At 41.8% G+C, this 23281-nt stretch overlaps 1 protein-coding gene across 1 annotated transcript in view; it reads right to left on the reverse strand.

Annotated features, from left to right (window-relative positions):
* Positions 1-22796, reverse strand: part of Ankfn1 (ankyrin repeat and fibronectin type III domain containing 1) — a 406041-nt gene extending 383245 nt beyond the window's left edge. The window contains exon 1 of the mRNA XM_087202565.1: positions 22561-22796. The gene's annotated coding sequence lies outside the window, so the exon portion shown is untranslated. The remainder of the gene's footprint in view (positions 1-22560) is intronic.
* Positions 22797-23281: the final 485 nt, after the last annotated feature.

The raw sequence follows: 23281 nt of genomic DNA on the forward strand, positions 1-23281 counted from the left end.
GCCTTTAGCCAGCACTTTGTTTTAGTGATATGTATAGAGCCCCTATGAGGTATAACACCTTCTCCTAAATGCAGTTGAGTTTCACTGTAACTTACTGAGTGCTTACTTGGATCTTCTGCAAATCTCATTTACATGTGTGAATTCAGCTCTCTGACAGCTCAGAATCTCATCACTCACCCAAATATTCCTCAAGACCAGTGTTGCTCTTGTTTTTGTTTTTGTTTTTGTTTTGGTACCAGGGATCGAACTCGGGTCCTTGCGCTTGCGCAGCAGGTGGTGAAACCACTGAGCTAAATCCCCAGCCCAAGACCAGTGTTGCTCTTATCATGAGCAGTCATCACGATGATGTTGATATTGAAATTTGACAGTTCCACATGGTACAATAGAAACTCTCTGTAATGACTCCGGAAAGAAACGTCTCCAGTAGCTTTTTCTATAGGCTGGAGCAACTCACATACATAAACCATAGAGAGCTCTCCTACAAGTACAAAAGCAGGCTCTCTCCTCTGCTGGACAAGTTCACTTACCTTTTAATAATATCCAGAGAGGAGCTCACCAACCAGTGAGTCACTCTTCTGCTGCATGAGATTATGATCAAGCCAATACACCTCTCAGAATCTAATACTTGCAAGGAAATAGGGACTTAATCCACTTGTAAAGAATGAGTGAGTGATAAAAAGCTACTGTGATAAAAACAGCATGGTACTGGCAAAGAAACAGACCTGAGGATCAGTGGAATAGATTAGAAGAGGCAGAAACAAATCCAGACACACTCAGACACCTCAACTTTGACAAAGGAGCCAACCACCCTCATTGGAGGAAAGATAGCCTCTTTAATAAATGGTGTTGGAAAAACTGGATTTCAACCTGCCAAAGATTAAAACTAGACCCATATCTATCACCATGAACTAAACTAAGATCGAAGTGGATTAAAGATCTAAATATTAAAACAGAAACACTAACCTTGCAGGAAGATAAGTTAGGTAGAACTCCCAAAGATACTGGCATAGGAAAAGACTTTATGAACAAAACCTCAGTAGCAGCACAGGAACCAGCACAAAGAATCAACAACTGGGATCTCATCTTATTAAAAAGCTTCTCCACTGCAAGAGAAACCACCAACAGAGCTAAGAGATAACCTACAATGTGGGAAAAAAATTTTAGCAGCTGTACCTCAGAGAAAGGTCTACTATCTAAAATATATAAAGAACTGAAAAAAATCAGACCCCCCTAAATTCAAAGACCTAATTAAAAAACGGGCATCTGAAAAGAACAGACATTTCTCACACAAAGAAGTAAAAGCAGCAACTAAACATATGAAAAAATGTTCAACATCACTGGTCATTCGAGAGATGCAGATGAAAACAACACTGAGATTCCTCCTCACCCCAGAAAGAATGGCTGCTATCAAGAAATCAACCAATAACAAATGCTGGTGGGGGTGTGGGGAAAGAGGAACCCTGCTCCACTGCTGGTGGGAGTGTAGACTGGTGCAAGCACTGTGGAAATCAGTGTGGAGACACCTCAAAGAACCAGGACTAGAGGTCCCATTTGACCTAGCTATTCCCTTGCTGGGTATCTTCCCAAAAGAACTGAAAGAATCTTGGGCCGGGGATCTAGCTCAGTAGTTCCGCTGCCTGCCTCGCAATCATAAGGTCCCAAGTTCAATCCCTGGTACCGAAAGAAAAAAAAACATTAAAAGAATCATACCACAGCGATATATGTGCACCCATGTTTATAGCGACACAGTTTGTAATAGCTAAAGCTTGGAAACAGCCCAAGTGCCCATCAACTGGAGACTCGATAAAAAAGCTGTGGGTTTTTTTTTTTTTATAAAATGGAGTACTACTCAGCCATAAAGAGTGAGAAACTAGAGACATTTATAGCTAAATGGATGCATATTGAGGCCATCCTCTTAAGCGAAATAAATAGGACACACGTGTGTAAATACCGAATAGTTTCTGTAGTGTGAGAAACTGAAATTGTAAATAAGGATTAAAATGATTAAAATGAATAACTGATGATTTGAAATAGGAAGAAAAGGTCCAAAGGGGTAGGAGAAGTGGGAGGGGAAGGGGAAAGAAAAGAAGGGGGAAAAAAGAATGAGTGAGTGAATGAATGAATGAATGAATGCGCAGAGAATGAATGGACAAGCAGGGCATCAATTTTTCAAGTAAAATGGAGACGTGAAAATTAGTGGGCTCCTGTTCTAAACATTACATCAATTCATCTCCTTTCCATCAGTAAATGTTTCTCTGTCAGTGACGTAAATGCACAGTTCTTTTGTTTGCTTTTGTATAATAAACTCAGAAATCTGACAAGGCTTAGCACCTCCTGTTCTTTGTGGCAGGGATTTGAGAAGCATGCAGTAGGGCTTCCATCAGTTTCTGACAACAAGGCCCGTAGAGATTAAAAAATATTACATCTTTCGGAAAAAACTTGCAGAAACAAGAGGAAAACAATTGTTTAGTTGTATTAGGAGAGGAGAAAGCCTGGAAACAGTAAAAAGGCATTGGATTTTTGAGGTGAAGACTCCAGAAAATAATTGAGATCCACACTATTCCATTTCCAGGATACAAATGTTCAGACTAATTCCAAGGTCTCAATTTTATCCTATATTACTTGCAGAGGAAAAACAACATGTCTTAATTTTATGTATTTATGTTTTATGTCAGTCTTTTGGACATAAACACATGTAAGACATGTTTGTTGAACAAAATGCACACAAAATAGGAATATACATTAAATGACAGTCTCATTCTTACCTCTCCTCTCCATTTCCCACCTTCAAGCTCTTGAGAATAAAGTGTCTGAGGTGGAGATCAGCTGCACAAGGGTAACTAAGAAGTCCTCTGAGTCATGAGCCTAGGGACCAGGGAAGGAAGCAGACCTGGACAGAGGGAGAAGTTGAGTGGGGATGGAACTTCCATAAAGGCTTTGGCTGATTCAGAGGTGAGGGGCATGAGATCTGGGAAAAGCCCTCAGAATCATCCTAAAAGGAGGTTATTCACCCCCACCACCATCGTTCATTAAATGTGAGTTGACTCCTATAGAAAGGGGTGTAAATTTAGAGGAGGCAGCTCCCTTTGGCAGAGGATAGTTCCTGGGGAAGGACTCAGCTGCGAGCTCTCAGTAATGCACAGTACAAGCATGTGGGCCAATACATGCCATATTCTCCAAGGGAGAATTGAGTAGCATCCCATAAAAGTATATAATGTTATGTGTGTTTTCTAAAGCACAAACACATTCTTTCTATGAACATATAAAACATACATGAGGGGCAGTTGAGCATGGTAGTTAAGGACACATTCTCTGGAGTCAGCTTTGGAAATTCACTTAGTTACTCAGGGCCTCAGGTTTCTCATTGATCCAAATAGAGGGTGATGAAAACAGTACCAATCATAGATGTGTCTGGAGAATAAAATAGGTGAATTGATGTAAAATCCTGAGAATGGAGCTTAGCACATATAAAAGCTTAGCAATATTTTCATGTCACTTGGCAGTGATCATAGACAATCTTCTCTTTTATTTGTACAAGTGTACTTCCTTCTTTGGGTAGCTGAATAATATTCTTGAATTCTGAACAGTGTGGGTAAGTCATAATTTCTTTAATAATTCTTTTACTATTGGGCATTAAAATTGTTTCTGGTCTCACAAATACAAGTCACATATCAGTGAATAATTCCTTGAATGTGTATTCTTATACACTTGGAATTATGTTTGTAAAATAGCTTCATCAAAAGTGGAAATATTTGTGTGAGAATATGCACATTTAAATTTTTGGCAGGTTCTAGTTATTACTCTTTGAAAGACTGTATAGTTCTAACTGGAATCCCAGCATCATGAAATGAAAGTTCCTTTCCCTAGTCTCCATAACAATACAAAATATATTTAAAAAACTGTAATCTTTTCACTTTGATATATTTCCTTGTTTTATTTTGGATTTCAATTAATTCCTGGAAAAACTAAGCCTTTTCTCTTGTTACTTATTCATGCGTCTGCTTTTGTGATTTTCCAAATTGTACATTTCCTCTGGGTTCCTTTACTGACGTATTTTCAATTTATACATTACAAATAGGCTCTTTAACTCTTTTACTTGTCTTTTAGCCTTGCCAGTGTATCTCTCTACCCAAGGAGGTGAGAGTACTGTGTGTCCCAATGTGCCAATCTTCTCCAAGCACCTGAATTCAGAGATCTGTGTATGTAAGAGGTGTGAGAGGGAGTCACCACTCTTTTATGTTCTGATGCACAGCCTACTTTCTCTTCAGAATTGCAAGTTCCTTTACTAGCCCTGAACCCTCCATCTGTCTGGAGAAGGCAGCTTCTTTTTTGTGTTATTCCTGTTTTTCTTTCTCCAACCTAGTCCTTGTTATGAAAATCAGAGACAATATCTAGTCTACAATCTCATTCTCTTACCATCGTTCACAAGGCCACTCCCCGTCCTCTTTTCTCTTGATTCTACTTCTTCTTACTTGAACTTTGTATGTCTTGGGAGGCTGAAAGGGACAGGGTCAGCCTTCAGGAGCTCACTCCACCAGCTGGCTTGTGGTTACTTCTCTGTCAGCCCCTACTGCTGATGTTGCCCTGACATTACTGATGTTGGCTCCAGCCCTGAGAAGCTGCTATGTGTGTTACTATGGTCAGCTGAGTGGGGAGGCAGAAAGTACATGTCCATATTTTCATGGCAGTGCAATGAATGGTGAGTGTTTTCTGCTGCCATGGAAGTATATGAAGAGGACCTGTTTTTTAAGCAGCCTCTGTTTCTGCCAAGCTCTGGAATGGAGGACCTTCTCAGGAGCAGTCACTTCTCCTGTGACCCTCTTTATGCTCCTAATGAGAAGCATATCTTTTAGCTTCTCGACCTATTGACTCCATGCTGTCAATAAGCTGGTCCTCTTCTGTGGTCCAGTAGCCACAAATAACTTGGACAGGATGCTTGTGCTCTCTCAGGCACTCTAAAACTGAGTCCCATCTCATCCTACTGGTGTGGAAACATCTTGTTTCCAAAATAAGACCTGTGTGCTACATGCTGTCTGTGGGAGAGGTGGATGGGAGAATATAAAACCTTTCACCGACTGTATATTACTCAAGAAGACGACTCTCCTTTCCCCCACTTACATATGGGGCTTCAAGGAAGATCAGGTCCCATACATATTCTGGAGAGAACCTCTGTAGGTAGATGCAAACTCTACATTTCAGAGATGCACTTTGTCTCCTTTTGTCTATCAGCTCCTCAATGCCTACCCAGGGCCCCTATGATTCTGTGACTCTGTGATGATGAGAATAATGATAAAGATAGTTTCACTTTATTGAGCATTTATGGAATTCTGCATTCAGTTATGGTGGAGAAGGGACCCAAGAAATTAACTTCCACTATAAAAAACTATAAACTCCGAACAAAGCAGTAAAAACACAGAATATACCCAGAATATGTAGAAAGCCAACAAAGGAAGATGGATTTCAGGTGGGAACTAAAACTTGAAAATGAAGATCTAGAGATGGAGTTCCTATGTTGTTGCAATTTTGTCCTGAGAGTGGGTCATAGTCATGAGACACAGGCTGGCTGAAAGACTAAGCAAAGACTGGACATCTTTCTGGCCTGAAAAATCAAAGACAGAAATAAAGGTGGCCACGGCTCTAAAAAGTAAGGAGGGAAGCCCAGAGATAATGATGGAGTAGGGTAACCCCAGGTTCTATGCGTCAACTCTGCCCAAGTTTCTAGCTGATCCCTGAAGCATGCAGATGTGAGGCAGACTGAAAAGAGTCTGATAAGGGAATGTAGTAGTCAGCTTTCCCCTGTCTGGTATTGTACCCAACACCTACAGTTTAAAGGGGGAGAGGTTTAATTTGGCTCATATTTTAAGGGGATTCAGCCATGATAGGCTGGTTCCAAGGCAGAAAGATTACAGTGAGGGACCAGATATAGACCCTAAGGCCACACTTCCAGACACACACACAGACACACCCAGAAATGTGCTCCACCAATCCCCTAGGTGGATCTTAAAGCCAATCAAGTTGACACTTAACCCTAACAGCCACATACCACCTCTTGTCAATTTCATACCCAAACACATCTTCTTAAACAATACTTAATCCCCAAATAAATACCAAGTTCATAATTCTCCCTAATATAATACAGCTATCTTGCTTACAACCAGAAAGGTAACAATCCCTTCTCCCAAAGTCTCAAAAGTTCCAGCATTTCTAATAAGTCCAAGTTCAGTTTTTTGAGATTCAAGGCAACCTCTTAGGTGTGTACCTTTGTCAAAATAAAAAGTTACATCTCAAGGTGCAATTGCATAGGGTAAAAATTCCTATTCCAAAAGGGAGGATTGGAGGATAGAAAAAAAAAAAAAGTCTGCCCAAAGCAAGACCAAAACTGAGCAGGGAAAATATCAAGTCCTATAGCTTCACATCCAGCATTTGGGAGACATAGGGGTGAGATATAAATTCCAACGAGGTTAGGATGCCCCACCCCAACCAGCCTTGCTGGTTGCAGCTCACACTGCCTCTCACTTTGGGCTGGCTCCACTCATGGTTCATAGCTTTCCTCAGCAGATGTTCCACATTCCTGGTATCTCTAACTTACTGGGATCTCTACTGCACCTTGGGCTTCATTTCCCCAGCTTCACGCACACACTGCCCTCTCAAGGACTCCTTGTCTGGCCTCTAATGCTTTTCTTTGAAATCTGGATGGAAGCCTCCCTGACCCCATGTCTCTTGCCATTTTGCATTCCAGTAAATGAGTATCATGTGGACAATGCCTAGGTCCACTGCCAGCTCAAGCAGTAGCTGGGCCACATTAGACCATGGTTGCAGTGGCCTCTGAATGTCTGGATGAATGAGTATAGTGAAATGAATCCCAGGGAACCAGTTCTTTAGGGAGCCTTTTTTAAGCAAGGGTCCCCAGGACTCTCTTTTCCAATTAAAGATTCGTATTTTTGTACCCCTGAACTTATCATGGATGAGAGCTTGATGATTTCTGAGATGCTCTCTAAGCATCTTTCTTCTTGTCCCTGTACAAAGTGCTATGACACTAATCTCTTCAGCAACTCTACTCCTTTTGGGCACAACTTTATACCCTAGTTTCTTCTAGACCAAAATTTACATCTTTCAAGTTTTTCTGCTCTGCTATTTGCCCCCTATTCTCACTATAAATTTGGCCAAAAGCATCTAACATTAGCCATGCCACAACCTGAACATTGGGCTGCTTTGAAAGCACATCTACCAGATCAATGAGTTCACTGATTTCATTCTCATGCAAAGTCTCAGGACACGGACAAAACATAGACAAAATAATCTGCCAAAGTGTAACACACATACCCTCTAGTTCAATGGCCAGTGGAGTTCTTATTCCCAATTGAAACCTCCTGAGCTTGCCCTTTCCTGTCCACATTCCTATCCACATTCTGGTCTTCTGAGCTGCAACCTGAATCACCCATCAGGCTCTACTTATAACATCCTAGGGTTTCTGTAGCCTGCATATCCAAACCTTTATAAACTACTCCCATAAACCAGTTCCAAAGGCCTCTAAACTACATGAACTGATACAGCTATAGCAATGACCCCACTTCTCTGGTGGCAACTTTTTGTATTATTTAGATATTCTATTGCTGAACATAATATCCAACATCTACAAATTAAAAGAGGAGCAGTTTAATTTGGCTCACATTTTAAGGAGATTTAGTCCATAGTTGACTGGCTCCAAGGTAGAAACATCATGGCAGAAGGGCATGGTGGAGCAAAGCTGCTTAGTTCATGGGAGCCTGGAAGTAGAGCAGGGTAACAACATAGAGGAAGGAGAAAGGAACCAGACATAGGTCTGGAGGCCATGCCTCCATGACTCAGCTAGACACACCCAAAAACATGCTGCACCAATCGTCCACTGGATCTCAAAGCCAATCAAGTTGACATTCTAATCACTGTCGGAAAAAAGACTTGCATTGAAATTTAAACTGCCATACACCACAAGTAAGAAAGGGTATGCAACTTGAGTGTAACCAAACGTGTTGCCTGCTTTTTTTAGAAAAAAAAACTTTAATACTCTTCAGAGGAATATAACAGAATCTAGAATTGTCACATCTTACCAACATAATAGCTAGAACACAACCCAAAACTTCTCCATAAAATATGAATAACAAGTGCTTCTTTTGAGTGATACATTTAGTACAATGTTTGTAAATGGCCTGGCTTGCAGTTAATGGATGAGTCCTAATCTATGTCTCCTTGGTTCTGGAAATACCCACCAAGAGGGCTGCCAAATGTAATAAACACTCTTAGGTCAGAAAAAAAAGCACACCTGTCATTATGAGATCATTTAGTTTCCAGAACCTTGGGAATAGAGAAGAGGCATACATGTAAAGGGAGATCAGCACCCAAGTTATTTCTCAAAGATGCCAATGAGTTTATCAGAAAAAAGATAAAAGGGTTTTTAAGAAAGTGCACAAAAGTAAGCCAAAAGGGGAAAATAACAGAAGACAGAAGGCCAGTGCCAAAAAGTACCAGGAAGGTTAAAAACCACATACAGATATATACTTGACAGTGCTAGAATAAAGACAAGCTCAGGACTACATATGAGGAATTTGGCTAGAGCGCAGGACTTGAGAGTTTTGGAAGATATGTTTGTATCGGGCCCATAGGTTGGAGTGAAATTTCTCATGATGGTGGGGCATATGTTCCCTGTTCATGAAAGACCTCCTAGCTTTGTAACATCAAGTCTTTATCCCACAAGAAAAAAGTAGTTCTCAGGTTTTTCACAGGTTCCCATTATCCTCACTGGATAATATTGAAAGAGCCAATGGCTGAGCAATAAAGTGGGCATGTTCACCTGTTCTAAGTAAAGTCACCTTCCCAACGCAGGACCAAGGCTTGCAAGCAAAGGCAAAGTTCAGTCTCCACTAATATTATCTACCTACATTGAACAACAAAGGTAAAATTTGGTCTGGGTAAATGAATCTTCTCATTTGATTATTCATCCTGATCATCGTTACATTAAATTTTTTGCTTCCATGTTAAAAAAAAAAATCAAAGAGATATAAGAATGCCAAATCTTAGCAAAGATATTTTTTCTCTATTGACTAAAATATCAGACCTTTAGAAGTATCTCTGAAATCAAATCTCTCTCTTGGGACTAATGAAATTCTTAGCTGCTTAATGGTAGGTCTGTGACAAACAGAAGACATGTATTACCCTAATGATGTTTACCCAAAAGAATTTTGCTTCTTTCTTATCTTTTGGCTTTCTCCCACCAAACACCTATTTGCCATTATTAACATAGTTACAATTATTTTTATTACACTATGCCAAATACTGTCCTGATAACATTACAAATGTTACTTCATTTAGCCTTTCTAACAATAGTACAAGGTAGGAACTATTGTTGCCACCCCCGTTCTACAGATGGAGAAACTGAAGCATAAAAGAATCTAGCTGCAAGAACCAGACTCAGGGTCCAAGTGCAGAAACAAGGTTTCAGATTAGTGATCTTAAACACTATTCTCTGCTGTTTCCATGTGTTACTCTCGTGGTAGATATGCAGTAAATGAGGGAAATTATAACAATAATGGCAGTTATATCTTCACTACTTATTGAAGGCGATTTTATAATGTATCGTCTATTCATTCAACTAGCAGATTATGCAAATTTGCTAGGAGCTTGTGTGATGCAAATGTGCTTACAAAATTAAAATGAAATCATTTATCTCTGCACATACTTCTACAATACCTCGCCTCTGTAGCAGCAGCACCTGGTGCCATGTGGGTATTGTGCAAGTGAATGCTTATTAATTTGTGGCTCACACTGGTCACAGAACATAAGGACATAAATATTAACATTAATGCTATAATTGTCACAGATGAGAATTTCATGTTAAAGCGTGGATGTTCCATATTGGAACATCAGTGTATAGAATGAACCTGACCTTTCTGAAGTCTCTCGAATTCTTCAGCAGAGTAGATAATAATGCTAGGGCATGTCAGTTTTGTTCTGCCCTGTAGACGAAGTTTATTCTGTCTGAAGATCCAGTATTTTCTGCAAAATTTGTCAAGATATTTCTTTTTCTCAGTCTCATTATGAAATTTGTTCAATTCAGACATGTGACAGGAGATTGAAAGCCACAATTTGCCCCTGCTTGCCACTGAAGCTTGATACCGTCAGTCTTTAGGATCTTTAATCTCTGTTAGAGAAAGCTTGATGAACCTGGCCAAAATAATCACTAATGCACAAGGTACCAGGCTGCAGCATTCCAGCTCCTTTCCTTTCATGTTAAATTCTCTACCTTAACTAAGTGGCCCTTTGCAAAGCCAGGCGAGTGCCTAAGGCGTCTTTGATCAGGTTTTGCTTCCTGACAGCTGTACATATAAACGAATGATTATTCCAATTAAGGAATGAACATCAATTCTTCATATCTTCCAACTGCAAAGTGTTTGCTCATCAATGTACTTCTATTCTTTTGGTGCTGTGGATCATATCCTATTTGGACAAACTCTGTCAGAAGGCTGCAGGGTTTGCAGTTTGGAACACTCAGGAAAAGAGAAGAAGACTTGGAGAAGTCGTAGAAATAGATTTTCTAGAATCTACCAGGAGGTCTAATGCGAGTAAGAAAACCACAAGTTTTGGAACACCTGCAACTGTTACCATGCAAGGCACTTCATGTAATGATTTCATTTTATCTGCACTTAATCTTATGTGAATAAAATATTATTAGCTCCAAAGTATGAGGGAGAAAGTGAAGTTGGAGGGCCAAATGACCTGCTCGTTGTTATGTGATGTTTCAGTGGTTGAGTCATAGTTCAAACACTCAAATTCCAAACTCTTACATCTCCAGTACCTTTGATAACCATTATTTAATATACTAAGAAGAATTTTACCAGATTTGACCTCTAGATTTGACCTTCCTGCTACCTCTATGCTCTTGAATAAGTTCAATATTTTCCCACAGTTTTTTTTTTTTTTTCATGGTGCTAGGGATTGAACTCAGGGCCTTACTCGTCCTAAGCATTTATTTTACGCCTGAGCTCCACCTCATTCCCTCCATATGCTTTTAAATCTGGAGTCGAGTTCTACCAGTGCCTTCTCCGCTTATATGACAAGGCTGTTGTGAACTGGATTTGCACATGACAAGCTGCTGTACAAAATGTGGTAAGTTATTGGCATGCCCTTAAACAGTCTCCTAGATAGCTGCCTTTGCTGGGTGCTGACACATTGTTTCTTCCCTTTCCTGACTCTGAAAGCAACACTTAGTTCTGCTTCACCGATAACAGATTTGTTTTTATTATTAGGGATGATTCTGTCTTGAAGTTGGAACAGAAATGGCAATTGAACATGCTTTCATGGGAATTTCAAAGATACTGGGTTTTTTTTTTTTCTTGGAAGGAGGAGAAATAGGAGCCAATGGAACAGCAATTAAATTCATAGTTTCAAAACAAATGCTACTAAAGCACAGATGATATCATGTAATAGTTGGAATTTCTCTTGTTTTCTCAGGCTAGCAGAGCAGGAGTAGCCCTCTGACATCCCAGGCCAGCTGTCAGTGCCTGTCCCAGAAGCTGCAATTCCCAAGCATCTCTTTGACAAATTCCTCTTTCCAACTTAAACCTGCTGTCTTTATCCCCTACCAGAACCAAGGGAACCATAGTGCTGGGTTTGTGCCTGATTTTACTTATGCGTTCGTCAGGGTGTTCATCTGTAACCTGCCCAGTGCTGCTTCAGCCATCGAGGCTCACGCAGAGTCACAGGGGTCTTGCTGCAGGTGGCACTTTCCTGGAATGGAGACTCATTGATCATGCACTAGAAACCATAAACTGAGCGTCTGTGTCCCAGCAGATTAGCCACCTGGTCCTTCCAGTGCCAGGTGAGCTGATCACCTCTGGGACACAAAAGAAGCCTGTTGCTTGTCTAATCAGCTTCTTTTCTCACCTACTACTACAACCCCTGAATATTTTACTCACAAAGGAGGAAAATCAGGGGCATCAGGAGGTTCTAAATCTCTGCTAGCAGCTGCTGTAGAATTGCAATACCAAATCTTGTGACAGAACATTCATACTGAGCAAGAGATTTCTCAGTTTCAAAACCTATAACCCAGAAAACAGTTTGGAGCTCTTCAAAAAGCTAAACATAGAATTACTATGTGATCCCAGCAATTGTTCTTCTAGGTATATGCCAAAATGAATTCAAAACAGGTTCTTAAATCCCTAAACTCCAATGATCAAACACAGAATAGTAAAAAGACAAAAACAACTTAATGTCCAGTAACAGATGAACGGTTGTACAAATTGAGGTACACAATGCAATATCACTCAGTCATGAAAGGGATGAAGTATCGCCCGTGTTAAAAACTGGACAAATCTTGCAAACATTACACTAAATGAAAGGAATCAGACCCAAAAAGTCAAATATTGTGATCTACATGAGCTCTTCAGAAAAGACAAACCACAGAAACAGAAAGCATTATTGGTGATGATGAGACTGGAGAAATGAGGAGTGATATAACCATAGTTTAACTAGTGAGGAACTTTATTTTGAAATGATTACAGTGTTTCAGAACTAAATATAGGTAGTGGATAGACAACGTGCGTGCAGTGAACGTCACTGAATTATCATCTTTAAAATGTTTAATTTTATGTTATGCAATTCACATCAATTTTTTAAAAACTAGTAAAATCTGCAACCTCTTCTGAATGCATAAAAATAAAGATGGACTGATGAATGAACACATATTACTATGTGATAAAGCACAAAGTGTAAAATATTAATTGTAGAATCCAGGTGGTGGTGATTGGATATTATCATACTGTAAAAGTCAATGTTTCCATGTATTTGAGAATTGTTATAAGAAAATGTTAAGATGTTAGGGCGACAATAAAACCTTCTCATCTCAGCAGGCAGTTAGAAAGCAAACTCCCAAATCCTGCTGCCTAACATGGATCTTCTGGTTCTTCTCCCGGCCAGGACACATTGGGGAATTTGTCAAGACCAATTGCTGGTGTCTGTTCACTGCGTGCTTCTTCAACACCCTCTCTCCCCACTTCTCGGTCCTCACCTCACCCAGCTACAGAAAATGCTATCTTTTCATCGTAACACTGCCACTTGTACACATCTGCTACAGGCCAGACCTAGCGCCTTCTGACTTAGATTCATTGCCTCCAATTCTGATAACACTCAGAGCAGATTACAGATGAACAACCTGATGTAAGCGCAGGTAAAACCAGACACAAAGTATTACGTACATTTCATGTAAGAATATTGTATATAAATAGAAACAAATAAATCTAAACTATAAAGGGAAGGGTAATGTTCCATTCAGGTAATCAGATGAGCTCCTGGTGTGCTCTTCTGGGAGGGGCAGGACTATTTTGCTGCCATAGATGGGGTAATTTTGTGAAAATCCATTGAAATGCACTGTGAACATCTTTTTGTAGTATACTATGTCAATAAATTTTTTTAATCACTAAAGAAATGAAATAGACAGTTCAATAAAATTTATCGGTAAAACCAAAAGCCAGTTTGTTAAAAAGGCTAATTAAAAAAATAAAAAGAAAGATGCAGACAAAAACAATTGAGAAGGATTAGGAATCAATCAGAGGAAATGTAACTATGTATACAGAAAGAGTTAAAATTTTATACTTGAAAATGGCCCTGAAAATCTTTGTGAACTGGATACTTGTCTAAGGAAATGACTAAAATAAAAATGGTAAGGGAGCAGCATCCAACCAGAGATACTGCTGCTGTCTGGAGTCTGAGCAACAGTGGAATCCACCTATCCCCTCCTGTCACTAGCAGTGGGAAGGCAGCACAGCTGACAGTCACACAGACCAAACAGGAAAGGGACAGCGTGCCTGTACAGGGCCGCTCCTCGTTCTGGAGAAACTGTGAGACCCTGCCGTAGAAAGAAGGTGCGGAGAGCCACTGGTCAGTGTAAATTCATTTCTCATGAAAGCAGAGTGTGGGGATAAGGGCTTGCCTTGCGTTCTTCCCCAAGGCTGGGTGAAGACAAGCTAAGACCAGCATGCCTCAAGTGTATGGAACAGGGGTGCAGTTACACTGAGGAATGGGAATCTCATTTTGTTGTAATAAGTATCCTATTTAAAATAGGAAGCCACTTTTTAATGACTTTACAGGTGATTGGAATCGTTAACTTTTGCTTTAGGTGATTTTTAAAGAAAAGTTGGCTTATGTGACATGGATGGGAAGCAATACATTATAACAAATGTTAAGTTTGGACACTCCTCAAGCAGCAGAGCAGAATGTGGTTGAAGGAGATTTTCCTTTTAGCTAATGGCTCTCTGTAGCCTCTAACTTAATACGCAAGGTAAGAGAGACACTTTGAGCAGGAAAACAAGGACAGGAGAAATAGACTTTGAAGACAGAGTCAGAGGATCAGAGGGGACCTACGTTTAGTGAGTTGAGCAACTTGACCTTTCTTAGTTATGTTGAAAAAAGGCAGTATTTGGACTGATAGCACAAGTTAGCCTCCAAGTGGGTAAGAATTAGAGAAGAAAGTCCTTCCTTGGAGTGAAAGTGGGGGAGCTTTTGAGAAGTGTGGTGATATTAGGAAGGATATTACTTTGAATATAAATGAATCTAAGCTTAGAGGATCTTGGTAAGCCAAAGGGAAAGATCAAATTGAAAACGTTAAACGAACAGAAGAGAAAATGGAAATACTGTCATTAATGGAGCAAGTTATTAGATAAGGTGGGAAGATGTGGATTCAAGGGGCAGGTTTGGCTTTGGAGAGGAGATAGACTAACAAAATTAATAGGGTCTCCATGGTGGGCTGTGTAGTCGTTCCAAATAGCTATGATCCTTTCTCAACCCCGCATACCTGTGAATATGACCTTCTTTGGAAACTGTCTTTACATTCATCTATCATTTAGGACTTCAGGGGGAGATCATTCAAGCTTTAGGATCAACTGACCGAAGGTCCACTGTTTAGTGTCCCTCATAAGAGAAAGCAGAGGGGCATTCGAGTCACACAGACACAGAGGAGACACCGGGGAGAATCTGTACAGTGATGGAGGCAGCCCCAGGCTAGGACACACCCAGAACCAGCCTTGAGCAAGGGGCGGGAAGCAACCTCTGAAGTCTTCTCTTCAGTTCCTCAGATACCTTCCTGAGAAAAGATATTTCTGTATCTTACTCTCCCTAATTTGTGGTGATTTCTTCTGGCAGCCCTAGGAAATGAAGGTTAAGTTTTAAACTCCATCTCAGAAATGGAGCCTGTCAAGTGAGCGGACTCGAGATATACGGCCATACTTCAGAGATGCTGACTCAGTTCGGAGGCCAGTCCACTCGGCACAGGAAAATGTGACCCTGGAACTATGGTACCTCTGTTAAGCCAAGCCTCCTGGTCCCCTTTCAGCCTTTGCTTGCCTTCACCATCACTAGCATTTTCCACGTGTCTCCATGCCAGTCACTTTAGATGCAAAGGCTTAAATCCTCTAGTCTGTCTCAACCCTGTAGATTTATAAAAAATGTCAATTAAGGAGGGCATGAAGAAAAGACTCACAATGTGGTGTGTATGTATATAACATCATTCAAACAGCTGCTTAATTTCTCCTGAGCACCTTTGCAAATACTGATTTTCATGGTTGGTCTAACTTATTGCCAATTCCTGCCACTAAGTTTAACTTCCTCAACTTCTTATGACTTAATGTGCCACCAATTACAGCACAACAAGATGCTAAGAATCATTTATTTGAATCATTTTAGCTCCCTCACTGGAATTCAAAGATAGGGGAGATTATCTCTGTACATTCAATTTATTATGAAATTGCCACAGGTCACCATAGATCGCCTAGATTCCACAGGGAATTTTAGAAAGAAATATGTGCTAGAGGAAGACACTTGTTCACTTCATATTTTTAATACCTACTTTCTACCAGATATTTTGCTAAGTGTTAGAAATAGATGTATGAATGAGAGGAAGGGGTTTGATATTCAGAGATCTCAATGTGCAGCCGGGAAAGAAACATTTCATTGAACAATAGAAATACCACATGATGAGGATTATCTTGCAGTAAAAAGGTACTGCTGTGGAGCCCTGGGAAGGGAGATTTCTGGAGATGGGATAGTATCAGTGATGGATTGTCTCTGTTTGCTGCTCTGGATCCCCCTCTCCACCTTTGGCACCTGCTCTGTGCTCTGTGCTCACGGCGGAAACATTTACGAGTGATGTCCCTGGGCACTCAAGTCTTCCAGCTTCCACATGGCTTCAGTTCAATGGGAGACCAGGGTAGGGACGAGTGGGCAGAGGACAGAGTGCCCCTCCCTGTCACACTGCAGGTTGCCAGAGGCTGCACTGCTCTAGAAGGGCCACTACTTCTGAGGTCTCTCTCACTGGTCTGACCGTGTCTGAGCAATGGCTTCCTCCATTCTGCTACCGGCAGCAACCTGGGCTGCTTTGTCAACCCAGCCCAGGATTGGTTTCCCTGAATCCTGACCTTGCCTTTAAACAGTCTCATCATTCAGCTTTGTACACCAGCTCGCTGGAGTGTGAGGTCTGTGTCCTGCAGGTCCCCAGTGGATCCTGGGATCCAGGTTGCTTCAGAGGAGCAAGTAAGGTTTCACCAGGTCCGTGCAGGTGGGGTGAGGTTGCCAGGGGTGAGGTAAAAGCATGGTTGAGACTGGAGGTCACGGGAGCACACTGTATATTCGGAGACTAATAAGAAACTCTAATCTTCATAAAGGGAGATCTGCAGGGAGTGGTGAGGAGGAAAAATGGAGAGCTGAAAGGCCTTGGATGCCACTAAGGCTTTGGGGTTTTATCTTGTAAGTGGTGAGAAATTTCAGAAATGTCAGTGCCTTAAATCATTAAATCCCCAGGTCTTTTTAGGAAAAAATGTGTTTCAGAAATGAGAAGCTAGTATAGATCTCTGGTTTGCATTTATGTCTTACCGGTTTTACACTCTTTCCTGCTTGGTGCTTAATAAAATTCACTTGCAACAAGTGAGCTGAGTAAAAGTGCTGACTTTAAATAAAAATTAAAAATTAAATCACTTCAAAAGCTTTTCCTTCTCAGCCCCAATGTATTGGGCCTTCTCTTTACGTACTATGCAAAAAGAGACTATTCATCTTGTGAAATGTTACAGTTTCATTCAATTACAGAAAACTTTGCTAACTATGAGTCTTTCATAGGTTCCTATAAAGGGCGAGCTTGATCAGAGCTAAGATTCCCAGGTCAGGTCTTAGGGAAGGGGAAAAGAAAAGCCAAAGTGACATCCGATGAGGACAGGTGAAGTGTCATACGTGGAGCTGTGGAGAAGGAAGAGAAGTTCAGAACAACACTGTCCAGTAAAGATACAGCAGGAAGCACAAATTCAAGGCATATGTACAATTTTAAATATTGTAGTAGCCACATTGTAAACAGATAAAAAGGAGGTGGAAGCATCTCAGATGTCTATGAATGGATAAATTAACAAACAAAATGTGGTCTGTATATATGATGGAATAATATTGTACTTGCAAAAGGAAGGAAATCTAGATACATGCTACAATATGGATGCATCTTGATGACATGATGCTAGGTGAAATAAGCCAGTTACAAAGAAACCTAGATGAGTCCACTCATATATAACCAGGAAAGAACTGTGAATGGTATTTTCCAGGGGCTGGGGGTGGGGGAGAAGAGAAGTTGTTGTATAGTGAGAACAATTTCAGCTTTGCAAGATGAAGCTCTGGAGATTGTTGGCCCAGCAATGTAAATGTACTTAACACTACTGAACTGGATGCTTAAAAATAGTTAAGATGATATATTCTATGTTATATTTTACCCGTTTTTAAAAAAATTAAAAAGAAACAGGTGAGGGGCGGGGATTTAGCTCAGCAGCACAGCACCTGCCCTAGCGATTGTGAGGTCCTGAGTTCCATCCCTGGTACCAAAAAGAAAAAGGAAAAGAAAAAGAAACAGGTGAGATTTATTTTAATAATATATTTTATTTAACTTGCTATATAGAAAACATTGTTTCAGCATGTAATCAACACAAACCTACTCAGATATTCGTTCCGTCTTACTGAGGTTTGAGGTCTGGTGCACACTTCACACTTAGCCAACACCTCAGTTTGGGCTGGCCACAATTCAAGTGCTCAAACTCCAATGAGTTTGCTGGTTTCCGTATTGGAAAGCACAGTCCAGAGCACTGGGCAAAGGCAAACGCTCAACTGTGACTCCTTTTCCTTACAAGTACACCAGTGACTTGCCTTATGCTGTCTTTTTCCTTTCCTCTGAGGGAGTAACAGGAATGGGCTGAGACCGAAGATGTTTGTGCACCACCAAGGGAGGGTAATCTAAAAATTACTCACGAATCCCCAAGCAAAAGAGATCAGAAGAGCCACTGAGCTGAGCTAGATGGTCCCAGGCAAATCCTTTGTTGTTACTATTGCAGGTCTTGGTACAATGCGAACCTGTTGGTACATCAGTGAGGTACAGTCAGATACAACAGACATCTATACACTCTCTAGCTCTGTCACCTGGGACAAGCTGCTGCGGAACATGGCAGAGCCTGAGTTACTTCTCTAGTGAAACAAAGACAAGGACAATGGCTGTCTCATTAAGCCCTCGAGGGTGAGAGCAACGTTCTCACTCAGAGATTCTGGACAAAGTGTCTGCCACATAGTGAAGACTGTTGTTAGCCACTGTTGGGATAAATATCACCATCATTGTTATCCCTGCTATTTGGAGTATGCTTCAGCTGCACACTAGTGTCTCATCATCCTTTCAGACTTTGATTCTCCCAGCACATATTAAATGTGTCTGTGGTCAAACACAGACTCTAGCGCAAGCTAGATTGCTTGGACTTAAATGGTGTTCCTATCTTTCTCAGTGCCTCCTTCTTATTTCCTGACCCTAAAACAAGACCCTCATCTCTTCTCTGGCATAACTGACTCATTTCTCAATTTAAGAATCCATAAAAGGAGAAGAGTAATCATTCAAAACCACATGGGGTTGTTGTGATGATTAAATGAAATAATGTAGATAAAACATGGCCCAGCACACACCAAACCCTAGGCAAGTGGGAGGAGTTATTACTGGATGAAAGATAGGAATGCAATGGCAAGGGAGAAGAAACCACACTTGGGCATGGGATTGCCAGAGAGCTAGACCTTATGCCAGTAAGACAGTAAAGACTGAGGAATGTTGGCATATGGGAAGTCTTTCCCAGTGCCTGCCTTGCTTAAATACTTGGGCAACAACATAAAATCCCACCTTCCTCCTGGCAGGTGGCAAGGCCACTATTTCTCCTGGTCTGTCAGTCCTCTGAAAGGGCAGCTAGACCTCACACTCAGATCTATGTCTACTTCTAGGGCCCCCCTTTGGTGAAACAGTGCTGCTCCTAATAAGCTCTTGCAGACTGAAAAAGTCAATAAAGCTTCCAAAAAAAAAAAACCACCCCATTGATCCGCTTATCTATGGTAAGAAAATCTTGTTCCCAGGACACTGCTATATCCCACTAGCTCAGGTCAGGGTGGATGAGCACCGGCTGAGCTGGAGCGTGCCCCCCCACCCCGGGGACCCTTGACCTTTGCACAAATAATTATTGAATGAACAAAAGAGATTAGACCTGAAGCAGTTTATAGTGAGCTACATGGGAGGTCAGGAAAGTTCAGATTCATCTCCACACTGATGAGCTACAAGGGAGGAAGAAAGAAAAGAAAAAATAAATGTTTGCTACATTGTCCTTACAGAAGTTAGGAACTGAAAAAGAAGTATCTCATGGCTCTCCTTTGACAGGTGTCAGGGCCTCTCTATGGCCCCAGCACTGAAAAACATGCCCTTGGAAGAAGTATACAGGGTACAAGTACAGACAATAAAATATGGTCCTCTTTTCTGTTTATTTCTACATCTTTCCTTTATTAGCTTAGCTAGTCCTCACTTTCCTAAGGACGATGGTCCTATTCTGCTGGACATTGGTCTCAAATCCTGCCGAAGAAGTGAGATAACCCCTATCCTGGTTCTTCAGGGTTAAAGAGGAAGTCAGAAGGGCCCAAATAGGCTGCCAGGATTGAGCTCCAGAGCGCAGAGGTCATTCCGGGGGCTTCCCGACCTGTGACCCTGCTGTCTGTCTCAGGAGTCAGGCACAGAGTGCAGGGTCTCCATCCACCCTTTGCTCCTGTACCCCAGACAGAGCGGGAAGGAAGCTGCTGAGGGGCTTTCTCACCCTCATGGTGAGAGGCTGCTTTTCTGTCTTATGAAGGATAACTCAGCCTGGCTTGTTAGGGCTCAAACGCTAACTTCACAAAAATAACCAGCACCTTTGCCTGACTTCCAATTTAGGAAGATTAAAAAAAAGAATCTAATGTGTAAAAGGCTCTAGAGAAATTGATGTCTAGACTGTATCTGGATGATTTAGATGGTGCAAATACATTTCACAGAGTAGATTGGTTGGAGGCATGAAAAGCCAAAATAATAATCTTTTTCACTTCAGGAATATCAATGTTGTGATTTTATTTCTCCTGTTTTTTTTTTTTTGTTTTTTTTGGGGGCACCAGGGATTAAACTCAGGACCTTGCACTTTCGAGGCAGGCGGGGGCACCACTGACCTAAATCTCCAGCCCCTGTTTCTCCCAATTTTTAAAGAGGAGTAAAAATGCACAAGGCACAGAATCATTCACAGCAGCATCATAATTATGGACAAACTGGAAGCAATTTAAATATCCAACACTTGCTAGATAGATTATGGCAGACCCCCTTAGGGTATTGACCTATTTAATCCAGCCACAATTAATGATCTATCCGAAAGTTGTACTGGAATACGGGAAGGTAGCATGGAATAATGAAACTAGGGAAAAGGTAGACAGAGGAGCAGATCATGGTTAGGGTTGTCCCACAAAAGTGCACATGGACAAAGCTAGGAGAGAGCACAAAGACAGCTCAGAGATGCTAAGAGGGTTAATTAGAGGATCTGTAAAAAGAAACTGGGTAATGTTTCTCCAGTGCCTCCTCACTAGTAGTGGCACAAATAAATAAGAACAAAGCACGGGCATCACATTATTCTTCTCATCCTCATGTTTTTGGCCTTTCCAAGGTTGCTTAGGTTAGATCTTCACTTGTCTGCAAAGGCCCAGTCCTGTCCCACAGATGGGTTAAGAAGCAGTGATGGCCCCAAGTGCTGAACCCTTTCCACGGAACAGCCACGTGAGCCCTCTTGTCATTTCATTCCAGGTGAAAGCAGCCTTACCTGTGTACCCTGGCGTGTCCCGGCATGAGAAAGATTGGAGAGAATTGCCTCCCTGGAAGGATCCCTTATACAAGGCAGGTGACTCGTTCCTCTCCCCAGCTCCTCTGCCCTGGTTTGTATTTAATTACATGTCCCTTACCAGCTTGGGAGCCAGGGCCCTGATCCTCCAGGATGACACCGTGTAGCATCTACCCAACCATCCAGCTGGCAACTCTCCCAGTCAAGTCCTAAGGCAAAGTGCCTGAGCCTCTTCCACCCTCTGCATGCACAGGTGCTCAAAGTCGATTCTTAGGACAAGCAGAGTGCCTGCCTCTTGTGCCCACCTTTCTCCCCACTGTTCCCTCCTCCTGGAGAAGTTGAGCTAGTTTGCTTCTACTGCAGATCCCCAGGAATGGCATACTTGGCAACACTGCGATCTCTAATGAGAGAACAGTGTGTGTGTGTGTGTGTGTGTGTGTGTGTGTGTGTGTGTGTGTTGTCTTCCTATGACCAGAATGCAAACAAATTTACAGTTTATAGCCAGCCACATTTCTATCCAGCACATTATTTAGCACCGGTAACAATCAACACCAAACCGTACGCACCAGCTTATTAAGCTAAGAAAAGCTGTTGCTGGCTACACAAGTGCTTTAAAGCAAAACCATCCTCTTTTTGTTCTTTTTCAAGGTCAGTCTACCCACTGTCCACAGATAGCAAGCCCCTGGGCTTGACTTAAAACAATACAAAGCAAACACAAACTTTCCTGAAGTTCAAAGCCTGTGTGTTTACCCTGGGCTGAGAGGATGGATCAGTGCAGCCCACGCTTCCCACTGCCTGGGCTCGTTGAACTCTTTCAACAGTGACAACCGAGAGGTTAAATCCTGTCAGATTTGGTGCTGCTTACTACAGACAGCTGGAGCTGACAGCCAGAGAGGCAAGTGTCACCTCACCCTTTGGCAGCCATAGGGATGCAAGTACCCCTCAGGGAGAAGCAGTTGGGTGGCAAAGCAATAAAGATCCACACATCTGCAAAAGAAACTTGGGAAGGAATCCCTCCGGGGAGTCCCTCAGCTTGCTTGCAAACCCACTTTTCGGCTGAGATGTCTCTCTGCCCTGCAGCCCACTCTCAAGGATGAAGAAGAAACAGAGAAAACAAACAGAAAATATTCCCCACCTGGTGTTTGCATGTTTTACGACCAGCAAGCAGAGAAAACGCAAGTGCGTGTGGGTATACTCCCTTCTCTCCCTTGGAGAGATCCCAAATGCACTTGTTAATTGTGTAAGCCACCGCCACTGCCCCCAGCCACAGGAAAAGCTCCAACCTACACATGCACGCCCACCTCACAACCAAGCCCCCTCCCCAGCATCCCATCCCCAGGCTTCAGAAAAATCATCAAATGCTACTCACACGCGGCAGCCTCAGCCTCCCTCTACCTCTCCCCAGCTTGTGCACCGGCTCCGGTTGCGGCTGCTGCTTCTCCTGTTGCAAGTGAAACAAGCCTTCATAGGCAGAGATGGTTTTCCTCTGGGCTGCTTTGTCTGAGATTCCCCAGATGAACAGCGACTCGTTTATGTCATTATCTGCGTTCGATTGCTCCCCTAACACAGGCAGGGCTTTGGGGCTGTCATCTTCCACCGGCTGGGCTTCTGGTGAGAGAAACAACAGACCTGAAACTGACAACTGATCGCATCAGAACACTCTAGGGGACGGCAACTCAAGACTATGTAGTAACAGGTTAGCTTACAGTGATACCACACAAGCCGTAGATCATCTGTCTCCCATTGGCCCCAAGACCCTAACCAAGTGGAAGAGACATTATTTATGAACTGGTAGCTTCCAGAATGACTCTGAGTATAGCCAGATGGGCATCAACAACCCTCAGATATGTTCAGCATTGTGGAAATCAATAAAGAGGTAATAGCATTTGGTGTTTATAGTTAAAGGCTTTTAGAGAAACACAGACTTTTATAAATTTAGGTAGACTAGGATTCAAATGTGAGCTCCACCACTGTGTGGGCTGTGTGATTTTGGCAAAGTCTTTATCCTCTCTTAGACTCTTTCTTTACCTACACATCAGGCACAATGATACTTAGCCTCCCTAGGAGAGCTGAAAGTGAAAGATCTGTAT

This window comes from Heterocephalus glaber, unplaced genomic scaffold (genome assembly GCF_053883595.1).
Source record: "Heterocephalus glaber isolate CG9 unplaced genomic scaffold, H.glaber_assembly_v1.0 deba00001773, whole genome shotgun sequence".
Lineage (NCBI taxonomy): Eukaryota > Metazoa > Chordata > Mammalia > Rodentia > Bathyergidae > Heterocephalus > Heterocephalus glaber.